This window comes from Phasianus colchicus, chromosome Z (genome assembly GCF_987193195.1).
Source record: "Phasianus colchicus chromosome Z, bPhaCol1.hap1.1, whole genome shotgun sequence".
Taxonomy (NCBI): Eukaryota; Metazoa; Chordata; class Aves; order Galliformes; family Phasianidae; genus Phasianus; species Phasianus colchicus.
Window position 1 is genome coordinate 2,450,047 of NC_143476.1, and position 11,565 is coordinate 2,461,611.

The following is an 11,565-nucleotide window of genomic DNA, read 5'->3' on the forward strand; positions in this document are numbered from 1 at the left end:
ACTCACTGTCCCCCCGTCTCTCCCACACTGTCTCAGCTTACCTACAAGGTGCTGCACAGGACGGTGTGAAGACAAAGGGACGCAGTCGGTGCACAAGTGCAACAAGCGAGCTGCTCAGTCAGAGCTCCAGCGCTCCAATGAAGGGACGCAGCACGCACTGCTCCTCCCCTCATTCTAGCCCTTATGACATCACTGAGGGCCACCAGGCTGCTCCACCACGACGCACAGGGTGGGGAGGCAAGACCAGTCACAAGGGCAGAAGATTCCAACAGCCCAGCCCAACGTTCTGGAATCAGGGGCTGCTTGGAATTCTACCCCAGCCAAATCCTGGAGAAGCTGGCACGGGGTCGTCATGACCAAAGCGCAGGACCTGGCGCTTGCTCTTGTTGAGCCTCGCACAACTGGCCTCAGTGCATCCCTCTGGAGGGCCTTCCTGCCCTCAGCCAGATGGACGCTTCCTCCCAGCAGCGTACCTTGCAGTGCTGGGCCCATGTCAAATCCACACTAGAGTGGCTTTTGTTACATTCAAGGGCATGTTGCAGCACCCATCTATTTCACCTGGAAGGAAATAAAGCAGGAGATGGGAGAAACACAGAACTGCTGCCAGACTGCTTTATCCCTTTCTCAGCCCAACTTCCCTTGCCTCATCCCCTACCCCAACTCCTGGATGATGCCCACGGGCTGATAGTTGGATCTCAAGTCCGTAGGACTCCTTTCACAGGGCTCCATCAAAAAGGCTGTCACACTTGTTCCGTACACTCACACTGACCCAGCAGTGGTATCACAGTCACTTAACACACACACAACAACCAAACCCCAAGCATGCACATCCCTTCCTGCGTGACTGCAGCCCACAGCTCCCCTTCACACCTCCGTGGATCTCTGGTGTTTTACACTGATGCAGCCTCGCTGCAGCTCCGTGGCTGTCACACAAGGCCTGCAAGACCTCTTTCTCTGCAAACCCCGTCTGCAGGCATTGGTTCACGAGGTTCACCTCCTGCCCTCCTGAGCAAAAACAAGCACTAAGAACAAGAGCAAAGCACACTGGACTCGACCTGGCTGGATCCCCAACCCTCAGTCCTGTCAGACGGACCCTGGTGTGGAGACTCATCCCCAAAGCCTGGCTGGACATCAGCACAGGCATCCTTCTTCAAACACCCCATCCAAGCAGCAAGGGATCAAAGCGTTGGCACAGCTGAAACAGAAATGCTGTGTGAGTTTCCTGTTAGCACTGAGCAGGAACAAATCTACCGCTGAGCAGCAGGATGTGAGACAAGCAGCAGAAGACACCCAACCTGCAGAACCAGCTCGTTTGGGGTCGGTCCAGATGTTTGTCTGCTCCCTTCCCTGGCCCAGGCCAAGCTTGTGAGCTGCTCCTCCTTTGTGCAGGGGGAAATGGTGCAGATGCCATGTGGTGGCTATGCACAGCATGCCTTGCACTTGCTTTTCCTCTCTCCATCTGCCATCTGCCATTAGGAAACAGCATCTCCAGCCTCCAGAGATCACTGAGTCCAACCCCTGCACAACAGTGAAAAAAAAGATATGATAAGGGGTACTTAAAGCACAGCATCTGTAATCAGATCTCCTGCAGTGTGAATACTTCCATGAGTATTCCTGCAGAGTGCAGAACCCACAGCCTCCCTGGGCAGCCTGTTCCATGCTCACCATGAAAAAGTTCATTCTCTTACAAAGAAGGCAAATAGGACACTTGTTGGGAGGGAGGTCACAGAAATCTCCAACCAACATCCATTGCCCTCCAAACATTTTAGATCTTTAGACGTATAAGAACGATGTAAGAGTTCTTTCTTATTGGTATCTGATACCCCGAGTTTAGGATATTTTCCTAAGAATAGTGACAAAAAAAGATATGATAAGGGGTACTTAAAGCACAGCATCTGTAATCAGATCAGACTCCTGCACTGTGAATACTTCCATGAGTATTCCTGCAGAGTGCATCACTTAGTCTCTCTTTAGCCTTGTGTTCATGGTTTTCCTGTAAGAGCTTGTCTAAACACTGCCTATAATTGTGGTTATGCTAGAAGCATTTGGATTTCTTGATCCTTAGTGTGATTTCAATAACAAATGCAGATGTTTTTTTTTAGGGACAGCTTTCAATTTCTCAACTGAAATTTCAATATTGCATTAGGTGTTGACAACCACGGGGCTGCAGTACAGAGAATTACAGGAAGATGAATTTCTCCATCTCCATGCTCCTAGACATCTATGGTTACAGTGATGTAGTTATATACAAAGTTGCAAGATACCAAAGCTAGAATAACCTCTTGGTGCAGCAGGATGTCTGGAGCCCAAGTGCAGAGTCTCAGTGTTGCAAAGCCTTGAAGAGGTGCACCGTATGTGCTGGGGCTGATGACACAGACACTGGAGCAAGGCCAGTGTGATGTTAGAAACTTGACCAGCAGCTGATCTGCTGTCAGCCATTTCTGGACACAAACGGGATCTGGTCGACTTAGGACATGACCTTTGGGCTGGAGAGCAACTCCCCGAGGAATCACACAGCCACTGCAGACCGTTGGCAAGAACCCCATACCAAAACAGCTCATCTGCAATCAGTTTTTAATCTGTGCAGCAGTGATTGGAACAGGCGCACGCTCTCTGCAATTGCAGGAATGTTCACAAGTGGAATGTACATCACCTGTGTGCTCCAGCTCTTCTGTGTGCATGCTAGGAGCAGTGATCCCCCTGCACCCAGGGCTGCAATAAAGTCCTGTGGGCTTTCTGACCTGCCAACCAGCAGCCCAGGCTGCCCAGAGCCACATCCAGCCTGGCCTTGGATGCCTGCAGGGATGGGGCATCCACAGCCTCCCTGGGCAACCTGTTCCAGTGCCTCACCACCCTCTGGCTGAAAAACTTCCTCCTCACATCCAACCTAAACCTCAACACCCCCCCGTCTCAGTTTAAAGCCGTTCCCCACGTGTCCCATCACTATCCACCCTCCAAAGCAAAACACCTCGGCTGTTCAACACTGAAAGATCAAAATAAACCACAGCTCTTACTTCCACTGTATGCATTTAATTCCAGACTTAAGGTCACAGGTTAATTACTCATGTGATCCTTCCTGACAGAAGAACTACTCGTAGTGATGTGTAGGAGTAAGGAACAGTTTGAAAAGGTCATGGACATATCAGAACTTGCAGCATTTATCTTAATAGATGCCTACATTGCAAAGCATTTTGTAAAACACACGTTACAAGTACTGTGCATTGGATTACACTATATCAAACTCTAAGTAACAATACAGGTTGCTTTTAAATCTACACTTACATGTTTTCTTCTAACTCCTTGATAAAATTCCTTACTACCTTCAGTTTTACAGCCAAAGCAGTGTTTGAGCTGGTAATGTACTCTTGAACAGCACTGCTGCCTTTAACATTTGTATGTTTAGATCTGAAAAGAGAACTTGATCATTATTTCACGATGAGAGAACCTTGATCTGACACAACAGAATTACAAAAACCTGACAATACTGTAAAATGCCAGTGTAAGAATGTGGCTTTGATTTTTTATTTATTTATTTATTTATTTTTAAAATGGTGAGTGTACCATTAATTCAAGACAAGAATTTTGTTTGTAAGTCGATCTCTATAACTGTTCTTGGCATCATTCTGTAGGATGAACTAGATACATGGAATTTGGCACTGGCTCCCCAGGGTAGTGGTTTGGCACTGAGCTGACAAAGGCCAAAGAGCATTTGCACAATGCTCTCAGACACAGGGCTTGACCCAGAGGAGGTCCGGTGTGGAACCAGGAGGTGGAATACATGATCCTCGAGGTCCCTTCCAAATACAGATATTCCATCATCCTCTAATACTTATATTCCCAAGTCCTGTACACAGTGCTCAGGTGCTTAACTGAGAGGTTCCATGAAACAGTGAGGTATCTATGTCCCTTTACCACTCAGTTATTCAATTTGCCACATGGATCTTTCATCCAGTCACATTAGAAAACACTCAAAGTATTTCCTTCAGTCTTCCATTCTGATAGAGCTTTCTGGAGCAAATAAAGAGTTGCAACTCAGAATGTCCACACCTCCCTTCCTGCACCCTGCATACTTTTTTCATTGTACTGTGATTACGTACCATTCTATTGTCACCCTCATTCTGTCATTATCTAGGCAGTTTACTGACATTAAATTTTCCAGCAACAGATGCCCACAAGTACAGCCAGCCTGGACTTATTTTCATTACATATCTTTGTCCTGATGTCCTTCTACAAGCTGGAACATTTCTCCATCTCAGCAGCAGAGGGCAGGAGGGGTCCAAGGTGAGGGCACGCTCTCCTCTGTTTTTCTGGCACTCAAAGACAAAGGGAACAAGAAAACCAGATGTGTTTCCCTGCCCATGGCAAACACCAGCCTTTCCATCCTTACAGTCCTTCCTGCCATCAGCAAAGATATTTTGCTTTCTTGTGCCACTTCATCCCTTTAGCATCTGGCATTCTAACAAAAAAGTACTTACAAGGAATTTTAATATTTTCATATTAAATGTCAGAATTAGAACCATTATGTTTACCAAATATTTAAAACGTTCAACCCAGTGAGAAGTGAATTGATGTTGTATTTAGCATTCAGATAAGAACTTGTAAAGGAAGTAAAAAGTGCTGCTTTCATAAACTATAGTCTCATTGTCAAGCCTTGCGCTGTCTCAGCAGATTATTACAGAATGTTCATTCAAGCAGGAATTAAGAGATGCGTCTGAATTGATAAGAACAACGAATAATTAAGAAAGCTTGACTGCAGTCTGCTTGAGGATTCCAGTCTGAAGTGTGTTCCACCTGATGACAACTGGGAATGTCTTTCTCTCACCATTAGAACCATTGCACCTCTGACTAAACACATAGCTAATCACCACTGAAAACTAACTACATGTTGATTAACATTCAGAGAGATTGTGCAGGTGTCCTTTTAGGAACTGGCCTACAGTATGCTAAGAGGGATGGATGTGGGGACATTAGGATAATGTGCCCTCTGCCTTTTAAGACAGCCCCAGCAGAGCAGGTCAGCAGGCTGAAGAGCTGAGTGGGTCACCAGGGCTCAGAGACTTCACTCGGCCATCTGAAAGTTGAGGGACTTCAGCCCAAGCTGCCCTTTTCCATGCAGGCAAGGAGGCCAAGAGAAGGTGGATCGGCACGGTTCTGGTGCAGACAGGGGCTGCAGTGTGAGCAGGCCTACACAGACAAGGCTGTGCCCACACAGAGTGACAGCAGCTTTCGCTGTGAGCAGATTCCCAGGGGGCCTGAGCCATGGCAGTTCTTGATGGCAGCATGTTCCAATCAGCCCTGGAAGTCTTCTCTGGACGTCTGTCGCATTCTGGAATCCACACTGAGGACGCAGTCGCTGTGTCAGAGCAGCTGGCAGAGTCACGGGGAACCGTGACGTAGTTGGCCCAGGGAGCAACAACAAGGCCTGCACTGCTCAGCCAGCCCAGGCCAAAGGGGAGCACGAGAGAGAGCAGAGGAGAGAGGGGGGGAAAGAGGGCCAGGAAGGAAAGGCCTGTGCCTGAATGGATGTGTAGCAGCAGCTGCTGACAGCAAACTCGGTGATGGCAGGGGCACAGCAGAGCAGTGCAATGCTGGCAGCTTCCTGTGTCTTTCACACAGGCACTGCAGACATGGCCAGCACTGGGAGATCAGCAGAACTGCTGCACACCTCTGCCAGCCCAGGCCAGAGGAGTGCAGAACAGTGAGCTGCTGCTGAGGGGAGAGAGGATGGCCTGAGAGCTGACCTGAGAGGCAGGGCTGGCTGTGTGACAGCAGCCTCTGTGTCCTCCTCCTGTGTCTGTGAGGGCCAGAGGGCCAGAAGAGAACATGCCCAGACAACGAAGCCCTGCTGTCCTCTGCTGCTCAGCTGGAGAGATGTTCCGCCTTCCTGAAGGACGCTGATCCAAAGGGAAGGAATCAAAGGAAGTCCAGGCTGGCTGTCCTTGTGGGCATCAGCTGCTGGCAGCTGCCTCTGTGCTGCCATGGGCAGGGCACAGCACACACAGTGTTTGCAGTTCCCTGTGTGACACTGGCCCTGGTGACCTGACAGCCAGAGGGAGACAAGAGAAAGAGCTGCCTCCCTCTGCCAGATGAGGCAAAGGTGAGAATCCCAGAATCACAGCATGGCCCGGCTTGGAAAGGAGCTCAAGGTTCATGAATCTCCAACCCTTGGCTCTCCAAGGGTGCACAGGGGGCTTTGTTCTCCCTGTGGTGCAGCTTCAGTGCCAACTCACAGCTGAGCTGGTTGGCACACTGTGACAGCCTGCCGCTCTGAAGCTCTTGGGGCAGTGCTCAGTTCTTTCTGAAGTACTCTGGAAAATGCTGCTTCTCCTTCACCAAGTCTGTTTCCAGACAGACGTCTTTTTCTCCTCTGTACACACAAACAGTATCTTGTAACTCCCTGGCACAGTGCTCAGAAGTGATACTTCTGGAAGCACGTCAGAGAAAAGTGGCCTTGTCCCAGTGGACTTTCAGAGCAGATGAGAACAAGTCTTGGTTGACGGCTTTCTTCTGCTTCTGGAACTGCACAGGCAGGTTGTGTGTTGTCATACTTTATGCCAGAGTGCCAAACTGAAGCAGTTTCTGCAACTTCTTTTTTTCATACTTGTCACTCTTTGCTGAGACCTTAACTTAGTCATTTTTAATGCGCTCTCATCTAAACTACTGTGTCCTCCAGTGTCAGTGTTGTATGAATCAGGACTGTGGGATTTCATCAGTGAAAGGATTCTGCTCTAATGACTGTCATTCTAAAGCTGATATTGTTTCTACCGCATCAGGCTTGCATGAAGCATCTTTGATCAACAGGGAAATCAGAAAAATTGCTTTTCCTATTGCAGTTTCCTTTTAACTAGTGATGAAAGCTGTCAGTTTATTTTTGGCACCAGAAATCCTGGGATGCAACCAGGTTAGATAAGAAGTGACACTGAGTCAACAGTAAGGGAACACAGATGAGATAGCATCACACAGCTCTGGAAAAGATGTTCCAGCTCTGTGTCTACCTACACCTTCAGGAGATGAAAAGTACTGGCTTACTGAGGTGTCCTGGGTTGCAGGCTCTGTTAATCTCCATTTCTGGAAGAGCTGCTTGCAATAAATACCTTGTAAGGTGAATGAGCTTGATAGAAGTAGGGTGTGAAAGAGATGGATTTGCTGTTTCCCGGAAGGTGCAGGAGTATTGCCGTGCCTACAGTCAGTAAACAAGGCAGAAATCACTGTGTTCCTCAGAATGAAAAACAAAAGAATAAAAATCTTTTTGTGAGTGACAGCACGCCTGAATGAAGCACAAATCTAAACATTTAAAATAAGGGCTAGTGTCAAAGGGACTTGCAGTATTTCTCGTGAAGAAATATTTGATGCTTCTTTATGAAAGTCATCATAACAAAAGTGTACTGATGTCTTTGCTGAGGATTTCCTTGGTTCCAGCCTGAAGGTGTGCACAGGCATGAGCAGGCAGTGCTGAGCTGCAGGTGAGTGCCTGTGTCCCACAGCAGGAAACCCGTGGATGTCTTCAGGGGTTTGAAATGGGCAGAGCTGTGAAACCTGCAGGCTTTCACTGAAATTGTCCTCTGCTTTATTTTGTAATCTTAGTTTCACCAATGCTTTCCAATATTATTTTCGTATGAGTGCAGATACGTGGGATAGGATTTAAAGTTTTTATGGTGCTGCTGTATAATTTTCTGTAGTCATCATAAGCCAATATAAAAAATAAATGGTAATCAGGCAATCTATTAACAACCTGTGGCACGTGTCAAAACAATGAAATTCATTGCAGGAAGACAATATTGCTATATAATATTGTGGCAATCCAAAACTGTTAATTATACTTGATGAGCTGGAGATAATCCTGAAATGCGGGACTTTGATCTTAGCCAAGAATAATAAAACTTATTATCATTCTTAAATTGGCAGCTGCTTTAAAAAGCCTGTGTCTTATTTCCCTTTTAGTAACACTGGCTAAATCAGAGAAAGTGATAAAAGTATTTCATGATTGCAGCTTAGGGATTCTTTCCCACTTGACCAGAAGTAATCTATGTCCAAAAATGTCTGTAAATACTTTTTCTATCTTATTTTGCCAGATGTATTGATATTTGAGATGAATGGCAAAAACATTTTGCGTACATAGATAAGCAATGCAAATTCGCTGGATTGTTTTAGAGAAAAAAGCTCCGGTTATCAGATCGTTTCCATGCAGAAATAAGATTTACAGAAAAATTCTCATTATTATTATTCATGCATGAATAAGTTCAAAAAAGAGATGTGGGGGATGTTGTTTCAATTCCAGGTGATTGTAGGAAGGACTGTCAGGATGGAAAGGCTAGTGTCTGCCATGGGCAAAGAAAAACTTCTGGTTTTCATGTTCCCTTTGTCTTTGAGTGGAAGAGGCCATGAGGCGAGTGTGCCCTAAACTTGGACCCTTTTTGACCATTGCAGCAGAGATGGAGAAGTGTTCAACCTTCTAGAGGGACTACAGGACAAAGATATGTAATGAAAATAAGTCCAGGTTGGCTGTCCTTGTGGGCATCAGCTGCTCGCATCTGCATAGTTGTTGCTATGGGAATGGCAGAACAGCTGGAATGTTGCATTTCCTTGTGTGACACAAGCACTGGTGAATTCAAAGCAAGAGGGGTATATTAGAAAGAGCATCACCTCCCTGCCAGATTAGGCAAAGGTGAGTGGGATGTTGTTTCAATTAGTGCTGATGGCAGGAAGGACTGTAAGGATGGAAAGGCTGGTGTTTGCCATGGGCAGGGAAACACATTTGGTTTTCATTTTCTCTTTCTCTTTGAGTGCCAGATAAACAGGGGAGAGTGTGCCCTCACGTTGGAACCATCCTGCCCTCTTCTGCTGAGATGGAGAAATGTTCCAGCTTGTAGAAGGACATCAGGACATAGTTATGTAATGAAAATAAGTCCAGGCTGTCTGTCCTTGTGGGCATCAGCTGCTGGCATCTGCATTGCTGCTGCCATGAGCATGGCACAGCAGGTAAAAGATTGCTTTTCCTTGTGTGACACAGGAGCTCTTGACTTGAAAGCTAGAGGGATGCAATAGAAAGAGTTGCAACCTCTGCCAGACATGGCAAGGGTGAGTGGGATGTTGTTTCAGTTAGTGCTGATGTCAGGAAGGACTGTAAGGATGGAATGGCTGGTGTTTGCCATGGGCAGGGAAACACATCTGGTTTTCATTTTCTCTTTCTCTTTGAGTGCCAGATAAAGAGCAGAGTGTGCCCTCACCTTGGACCCCTCCTGCCCACTTCTGCTGAGATGGAGAAATGTCCAAGCTTCTAGAAGGACATCAGGACAAAGATATGTAATGAAAATAAGTCCAGGCTGGCTGTCCTTGTGGGCATCTGCTGCTGGCATCTGCATTGCTGCTGCCATGAGCATGGCACAGCAGGTAAAAGATTGCTTTTCCTTGTGTGACACAGGAGCTCTTGACTTGAAAGCTAGAGGGATGCAATAGAAAGAGCTGCAACCTCTACCAGACATGGCAAAGGTGAGTGGGATGTTGTTTCCATTGCTGCTGATGTCAGGAAGGACAGTAAGGATGGAAAGGCTGGTGTTTGCCATGGGCAGGGAAACACATCTGGTTTTCATTTTCTCTTTCTCTTTGAGTGCCAGATAAACAGGGGAGAGTGTGCCCTCACCTTGGAACCCTCCTGCCCTCTGCTGCTCAGAGGGAGAAATGTTCCATCTTCTGGAAGGACATCAGGACAAAGATATGTAATGAAAATAAATCCAGGGTGGCTGTCCCTTTGGGCATCAGCTGCAGGGATCTGCATTGCTGCTGCCATGAGCATGGCAAAGCAGGTAAAAGATTGCTTTTCCTTGTGTGACACAGGAGCTCTTGACTTGAAAGCTAGAGGGATGCAATAGAAAGAGCAGTAACCTCTGCCAGACATGGCAAAGGTGGGTGGGATGTTGTTACAATTAGTGCTGATGACAGGAAGACTGTAAGGATGGAAAGGCTGGTGTTTGCCATGGTCTGGGAAACACATCTGGTTTTCATTTTCTCTTTCTCTTTGAGTGCCAGATAAACAGGGGAGAGTGTGCCCTCACCTTGGACCCATCCTGCCCTCTTCTGCTGAGATGGAGAAATGTTCCAGCTTCTAGAAGGACATCAGGACAAAGATATGTAATGAAAATATGTCCAGGCTGGCTGTCCCTGTGGGCATCACCTGCAGGCATCTGCATTACTGCTGCCATGAGCATGGCAAAGCAGGTAAAAGATTGCTTTTCCTTGTGTGACACAGGAGCTCTTGACTTGAAAGCAAGAGGGATGCAATAGAAAGAGCTGCAAACTCTGCCAGACATGGCAAAGGTGAGTGGGATGTTGTTTCAATTATTGCTGATGTCAGGAAGACTGTAAGGATGGAAAGGCTGGTGTTTGCCATGGGCTGGGGAAAACATCTGGTTTTCATTTTCTCTTTCTCTTTGAGTGCCAGATAAACAGGGGAGAGTGTGCCCTCACCTTGGACCCATCCTGACTTCTTCTGCTGAGATGGAGAAATGTCCCAGCTTCTAGAAGGACATCAGGACAAAGATATGTAATGAAAATAAGTCCAGGCTGGCTGTCCTTGTGGGCATCAGCTGCTGGCATCTGCATTGCTGCTGCCATGAGCATGGCACAGCAGGTAAAAGTTTGCTTTTCCTTGTGTGACACAGGAGCTCTTGACTTGAAAGCAAGAGGGATGCAATAGAAAGAGCTGCAACCTCTGCCAGACATGGCAAAGGTGAGTGGGATGTTGTTTCAATTCGTGCTGATGTAAGGATAGACTGTAAGAATGGAATGGCTGGTGCTTGCCTTGGGCAGGGAAACACATCTGGTTTTCATTTTCTCTTTCTCTTTGAGTGCCAGATAAACAGGGGAGTGTGCCCTCACCTTGGAACTGCCCTGCCCTCTGCTGCTGAGAGGGAGATATGTCCAAGCTTCTAGAAGGACATCAGGACAAAGATATGTAATGAAAATACGTCCAGGCTGGCTGTCCTTGTGGGCATCAGCTGCTGGCATCTGCATTGCTGCTGCCATGAGCATGGCACAGCAGGTAAAAGATTGCTTTTCCTTGTGTGACACAGGAACTCTTGACTTGAAAGCTAGAGGGATGCAATAGAAAGAGCTGCAACCTCTGCCAGACATGGCAAAGGTGAGTGGGATGTTGTTTCAATTCGTGCTGATGTCAGGAAGGACTGTAAGGATGGAATGGCTGGTGTTTGCCATGGGGAGGGAAACACATCTGGTTTTCATTTTCTCTTTCTCTTTGAGTGCCAGATAAACAGGCGAGAGTGTGCCCTCACTGTGTAACTCCCCTGCCCTCTGCTGCTGAGAGGGAGATATGTCCCAGCTTCTAGGAGGACATCAGGACAAAGATATGTAATGAAAATAAGTCCAGGCTGGCTGTCCTTGTGGGCATCAGCTGCTGGCATCTGCATTGCTGCTGCCATGAGCATGGCACAGCAGGTAAAAGATTGCTTTTCCTTGTGTGACACAGGAACTCTTGACTTGAAAGCTAGAGGGATGCAATAGAAAGAGCTGCAACCTCTGCCAGACATGCCAAGGGTGAGTGGGATGTTG

The 11,565-nt window shown here is 47.1% G+C and overlaps 1 protein-coding gene across 1 annotated transcript in view; it reads right to left on the minus strand.

Moving 5' to 3' along the window:
- LOC149912206 (rho GTPase-activating protein 32-like) overlaps nt 1–11,565 on the minus strand; it is a 110,874-nt gene that overhangs the window by 68,510 nt on the left and 30,799 nt on the right. The window lies entirely within an intron of this gene.